Source organism: Amblyraja radiata, unplaced genomic scaffold, assembly GCF_010909765.2.
Source record: "Amblyraja radiata isolate CabotCenter1 unplaced genomic scaffold, sAmbRad1.1.pri scaffold_695_ctg1, whole genome shotgun sequence".
Classification (NCBI taxonomy): Eukaryota; Metazoa; Chordata; class Chondrichthyes; order Rajiformes; family Rajidae; genus Amblyraja; species Amblyraja radiata.
The window spans coordinates 59,457-65,456 of record NW_022630712.1 but is presented as its reverse complement, the minus strand read 5'-3'; positions in this window follow the sequence as shown (position 1 = coordinate 65,456).

Below are 6,000 nucleotides of genomic sequence, written 5' to 3'. Positions count from 1 at the left end.
GAGAGAATCATCCGTTTTTGAGATCAGAGGAAAGTCAAGCAGTCAAAACTCACACAGAACTGACAGCTGATAAGCTAATTGTTTTCATTGCATATGTAATCAACTGTACTGATCAGGTTAAACACAAAACAGAAAAAATAAAAATCATTGTTAAGGGAGCAGAGAAGTTTTTGGGTTTAAAAGAAGTATCATGGGAGAGTATCAATAAAAAGCTTGAAGGAGATGGAAGGGAGGAAGGTTCTGGTGATAGGTCAAATTGATTATATTACAATGGAACGCAAGGAGCATAATAGCAAATGGACAAGAGTTTAAAGGATTCATTAAAGAGTTAAAGAAGAAACCAGACGTCATATGTATTCAAGAAAGCTGGCTTAAGCCTTCATTAGACTTTGTCATCAAAGGTTATGATAGTATCCGTAGAGATAGGGGGAGGGAAGTGGAGGGGGGTGTGTAATATTTATAAAGCAAGGAATACAGAATAGATTGTTGGTGAAAGGAACAGAATTAGAATATTTAGTGGTGGAAATTTGGATAAGAGAAGGTAAGGTTAAAATTGTTAATTTTTATAATCCGTGTAAAAGGCTTTCATTGGAGTTGATGGATGAACTTGCTGGGTATTTAGGGGGGAAAGTTATATGTTGTGGTGATTTTAATGCTCATAGCACGTTGTGGGATGATTCTAATGATGAAAATGGGATGGTGATTGAGGATTTAATGGAGAAGAATAACCTTGTGTGTCTTAATGATGGAAGTGGGACACGAATCAACATCAGAACAGGGTCAGAATCAGCCATAGACCTCACACTAGTGTCAGACTCATTGGCGGGTGTTTGTTCATGGGAAGTAATTCGAAGAACAACGGTAGGAAGTGACCACTACCCGATAGAAATAGTAGTAGGAGTGAGTTTAGAGGAGTATAATACAGAGAGAATACAAAAGTGGTCTTTTAGTGGTGCGGATTGGGAAAAGTTTAAGACTATTAGTGATCAAGAAATGGAAAAAATTGATATTTATGAAGATGTGGATAATTTAAATATTTCTGTTTGCGAAGCCATTTTAGAGGCAGCAACAAAGTCCATTAAGAGGAAAGGAGGTAAGCACAACAAAAAGAGCGTACCATGGTGGACTAAGGAATGTGACAAAGCAATTAAGTGTCGAAATAAAGCTTTTAAAATTTTGAAAATAAATCATAATTTTCAGAATCTTATTGAATACAAAAGGTTGCAAGCAAGTGTAAGAAGAGTAATAAAAAATGCAAAGAGGGAATTTTGGAGGACATTTTGTAACTCAGTGGGAAGGGAGACAAAAGTAGGTCAAGTTTGGGGAATGATAAGGAGAATGAAAGGAATTAAAAGAGAATACAAATATCCAATCCTAACTACGGTGAAATTACAGCAGTGAAAGACGAAGAGAAAGCAGAGATGTTGGCAAAATCTTTTGCTAAAATTCACAGTTCAGACAATGTTAGTGAAGAAGGAAGAAAAGGAAAAGAAAATACCATAGCAGAGAATAGACAGTTAATACGACATGAGGAAGACACTAACGATGTTCTAAACAAACCATTCACAAAGACAGAATTCAACCGAGCTCTTAGAAAAACCAAGATGTCAGCACCAGGTAAAGATCAGATTTGTTACACCATGTTAAACCATCTCAGTGAAACATCCAAGGATTTTTTGTTAGAATTTTATAATAAAGTGTGGGAGGGTGGGAAATTACCGCAAAGGTGGAAGGAGGCAGTAGTAATCCCAATAGGAAAGCCAGGTAAAGATCTGACAAACCCAGGGAATTATAGGCCTATTGCATTAACATCCAACATATGTAAAGTAATGGAAAAAATGGTAAATGAAAGGTTAACATATTATGTAGAAAATAAAGGATATTTATCCAATTACCAGAGTGGTTTTAGGAAGGGGAGAAACACCATGGATCCAGCTATATGTTTAGAACATGAAATTAGGAGAGCACAAATTAATAGAGAAAGTGTAGTAGCTGTATTTTTTGATATTGAGAAAGCATATGATATGATGTGGGGAGAAGGGTTATTAGTGAAACTAGGTAAATTGGGGATTAAAGGTCGTATATTTAAATGGATTAAGGATTTTTTATTTGGGAGGTCAATACAAGTACGAGTTGGAAATCAATACTCAGGAACATTAGATATTGTAAATGGAACACCTCAAGGGAGCATAATAAGTCCTTTACTATTTTTAGTAATGATAAATGATGTGTATGATGAAATTGTAAATGAAATGGGAGTTTCACTGTTTGCGGATGATGGGGCAATCTGGAAAAGGGGGAGAAATGTGAAGTTTATTGTGCAGAAACTACAGAGGGCTATAATAAAGGTACAAGAGTGGTCTTATAAATGGGGATTCAAATTTTCTGTGGAAAAGACAAAGATAATGTTTTTTACTAGGAAGGAAATTGGTAGTGAGGTTAAACTAAAATTATATAACCAGGAATTGGAGAGAGTAAAATACTATAAATTTTTAGGTTTATGGTTTGATGAGAGGATTACATGGATAGTTCATATTCAGAAAGTAGTGGACAAATGTAAGAAGATACTTAATGTAATGAGATGTTTAGTTGGATGTGATTGGGGGGCAGATAGAAAAGCTTTGAAGGCTATATACAATGGGTTAATTAGATCTGTGTTAGATTATGGTTGTGTGGTGTATGGGTCCGCATCAAGTACTTCTCTTAAGAAAAATAGACAACATTCAATATCAGGCATTGAGAATATGTACAGGTGCAATAAAAACAACTCCAACAGCAGCATTACAGGTTGAAATGGGGGAGATGCCTCTAGAGATGAGAAGGATACAGCTTTCATTAAATTACTGGATTAACCTACAGGGCCAGAGTCAAGAACACCCAGCACAAGTTACTATCAAACCATGCTGGGAAAAGGAGAGAAGGGAAACAAAAAGTTTTGGATGGACAGTGACCCAGAGAGCAGTACAAATCGGCATAGCACAATTAAATGTGGTTCCAACAGTTCCATTACCTTCAATTCCACCTTGGATACTTCCAGATGCAACAGTAGACTTTACAACATTAGAACAGGAAAACAAGGATAAACAACATAGGTATAATTCAGTCATCATACAGGAATACATTGACAGATACTACAGTTTTGTCCAAATTTATACAGATGCATCAAAAGATTCAGTAGATAAAGTAGGAGTAGCATTTATTGTACCAGAATTTCACATCAAAGTAGGGAAGAGGATCAATAATGAGGTCTCAGTATACACAGGTGAAATGATTGCAATATTGTTAGCGGTACAGTGGGTCGAGGATACTAGGCCTTAAGGACAGTTATTTGCTCAGATTCAGGTTTAGCAATAAAGAGTTTACAGCACAGCCATTCAGACAGTAGACCAGACATTTTGATTGAAATACAACAAACACTATTCAGAATTCAAATGATGGGGCTTACAGTCATATTTTTATGGGTACCAGCACACATTGGCATTAGAGGAAACGAAATGGCAGATAAGGTAGCAAAAGAGGTAGCAAAAAGAAGTAAAATTGATTTAAGTATTAACATAGGTAAAACTGAAATCAAAGACATTATTAAGCAAAGACTGAAGGAAAGATGGCAAAAGCAATGGGATGAAGAGCGGAAAGGACGGTGGTTCTACAGAGTCCAGAGGAAAGTGGGAGAAATAAGATGTGCAGGAAAAAACAGAAAAGAGGAGACAGTAATCTCAAGAATTAGATTTGGACACACTGGTCCGAACAGTACACTTTTTATAATAGGCAAGCATAATACAGGTAGATGTGAATACTGTGGGCAAGAAGAGACAATAGAGCATGTCATTGTACATTGTGAGAGGTATGAGGAGGAGAGAGAACGGATGAGTGAGCAGTTCAGAAAAGAAAGAATACAATTTGATTTGGTAGATATTTTGCAAGGAAGTTCATATAAGTGCTATCTAATCCTGTTGCATTTTCTTAGGGTAGCCAATTTGTTCGGAAGGATATAGGTTATTAGTATATGTAATGGTGTTGTTTGATCCACACTCCATGCCAGTTGGTGGCGGTAATGCACCAAAAAAGTTGTTTGCCAACCGCCAAAAAACACCACATAGAAGAAGAAGAAGAAGAAGTACTGGACGGTGAGAGAGAAGGGTAGAGGGAGAAGGGTAGAGGGAGAAGACGAGAGAGAGAGGGAAAGGGAGAGAGGGAAGGGGAGAGGGAGCAGGGGACAGACAGAGTGAGAGGGAGAAGGGGAGAGACAGAGAGAAGGGGAGAGGGGGAAGGGGATAGAGAGGGAGAGACAGAGAGAGATAGGGGCGGAAGAGAGAAAGAGGGGGAGAAAAAAGAGGAGGAGATGGATAGAGTGCGAGGAGGGAGAGAACAAGAGTGAGAGAGGGTGGGGATGGAGAGAGAAGGGGATAGAGAGCGAGAGAGAAAGGAAGAGAACAAGAGAGGGTGAGATAGGGGTCGTGGGGAGAGAGGTGAGTGAGAGAGAGGATAGAGAGAGAGCCAGAGATAGGGGCCGGGGCAGCACAGAGAGGGAGTGAGTGAGAGAGAGGGGGGTAGAGAGCGAGAGAGAGGGAGTGAGGGAGAGAGAGAACAACATGGGGGGAGAAAAAGAGCTGAGGGAGGGAGAGAGAGGGGGGAGAGAGAGACAGAGACACAGAGAGAGACAGAAAGAGGGAGAGAGAGACAGAGGGTGGGAGAGGGAGATAGAGAGACAGGGAGTGGGGAGGGAGAGGGATTGAGTAGAGGGAGAGAGAGAGAGGAGCAGTTACAGAAATTGAGGGGTGGAGAGAGAGAAAGGAGCGAGTGAGAGAGGGGAGGGGAGGAGAGAGAGAATCGGAGGGGAGAGGAAGAGAGAGATATCTGAGCGGTGGGAGGCTGAGGGGCAGGAATAAGGGGAGAGGTTCAGAGAGAGAGAGAGGAGACAGTACGGGGAGGGTAGGGGCAAGAGTCTGGGGGTGGAAAAGGGGTGAAGTTAGTAGCGGGGGGAAGCAGGGAGCAAAGGGAGGGGGGAGGGATTCAAGGGGGAGTGGGTTTGCTGCCGAGGGGGATGAATGGGGGGGGGGGGCAGGGAACTGGGGGGGGGAGAGGGGATAAGTGAGTCAAGGAACGGGTAGGAAGCCTGGTGGGGATTCACACTTTGGGAAGGGGGAGGGAGCAAAGGGGGGTAAGGAGCAGGAGGTGGCAGGGGTAAGGGGCAGGGAGCCACAGGGAGGAGGTCACATTGTTTGGAGGAGGGGAGAGCGTTGCAGTTTAGGAAGTCAAACCAGGGCAGGAACTTCACTGAATGGCGGGGCGCTAGGGCAATAGATAATAGGTGCAGGAGTAGGCCATTCGGCCCTTTGAGCCAGCACCGCCATTCAATGTGATCATGGCTGATCATCCCGAATCAGTACCCCGTCCCTGCCTTCTCCACATATCCCCTGACGCTATCTTTAAGAGCCCTATCTACCTCTCCCTTGACAGTATCCAGAGAAGTGGCCTCCACCGCCCTCTGAGGCAGAGAATTCTAAAGAGTAACCACTCTCTGTGAGAAAAAGTGTTTCCTCGTCTCCGTTTTAAATGGCCTACTTCTTAAACTGTGGCCCCTGGTTCTGGAGTCCTCCAACATCGGGAACATGTTTCCTGCCTCCAGCGTGTCCAATCCCTTAACAATCTTATATGTTTCAATAAGATTCCCTCTCATCCTAAACTCCAGAGTGTACAAGCCCAGCCGCTCCATTCTCTCAGCATATGACAGTCCCGCCATCCCGGGAATTAACCTTGTAAACCTACGCTGCACTCCCTCAATAGCAAGAATGCCACAGTATTCCAGGTGTGGTCTCACTAGGACTCTGTACAACTCTGAGCCTTGCGGAATGTGTGGAGCCGAGGGATCTAGGAGTGCGGGAACGAGTTGGGTTGAAGGGCTTCTTTCCAACGCTGTATCACTCTATGACTGGATGACGAAGTGCATGAGTTACTCCAACACTTTGTGTCTATCTTCTCCACAGATGCTGCCTGACC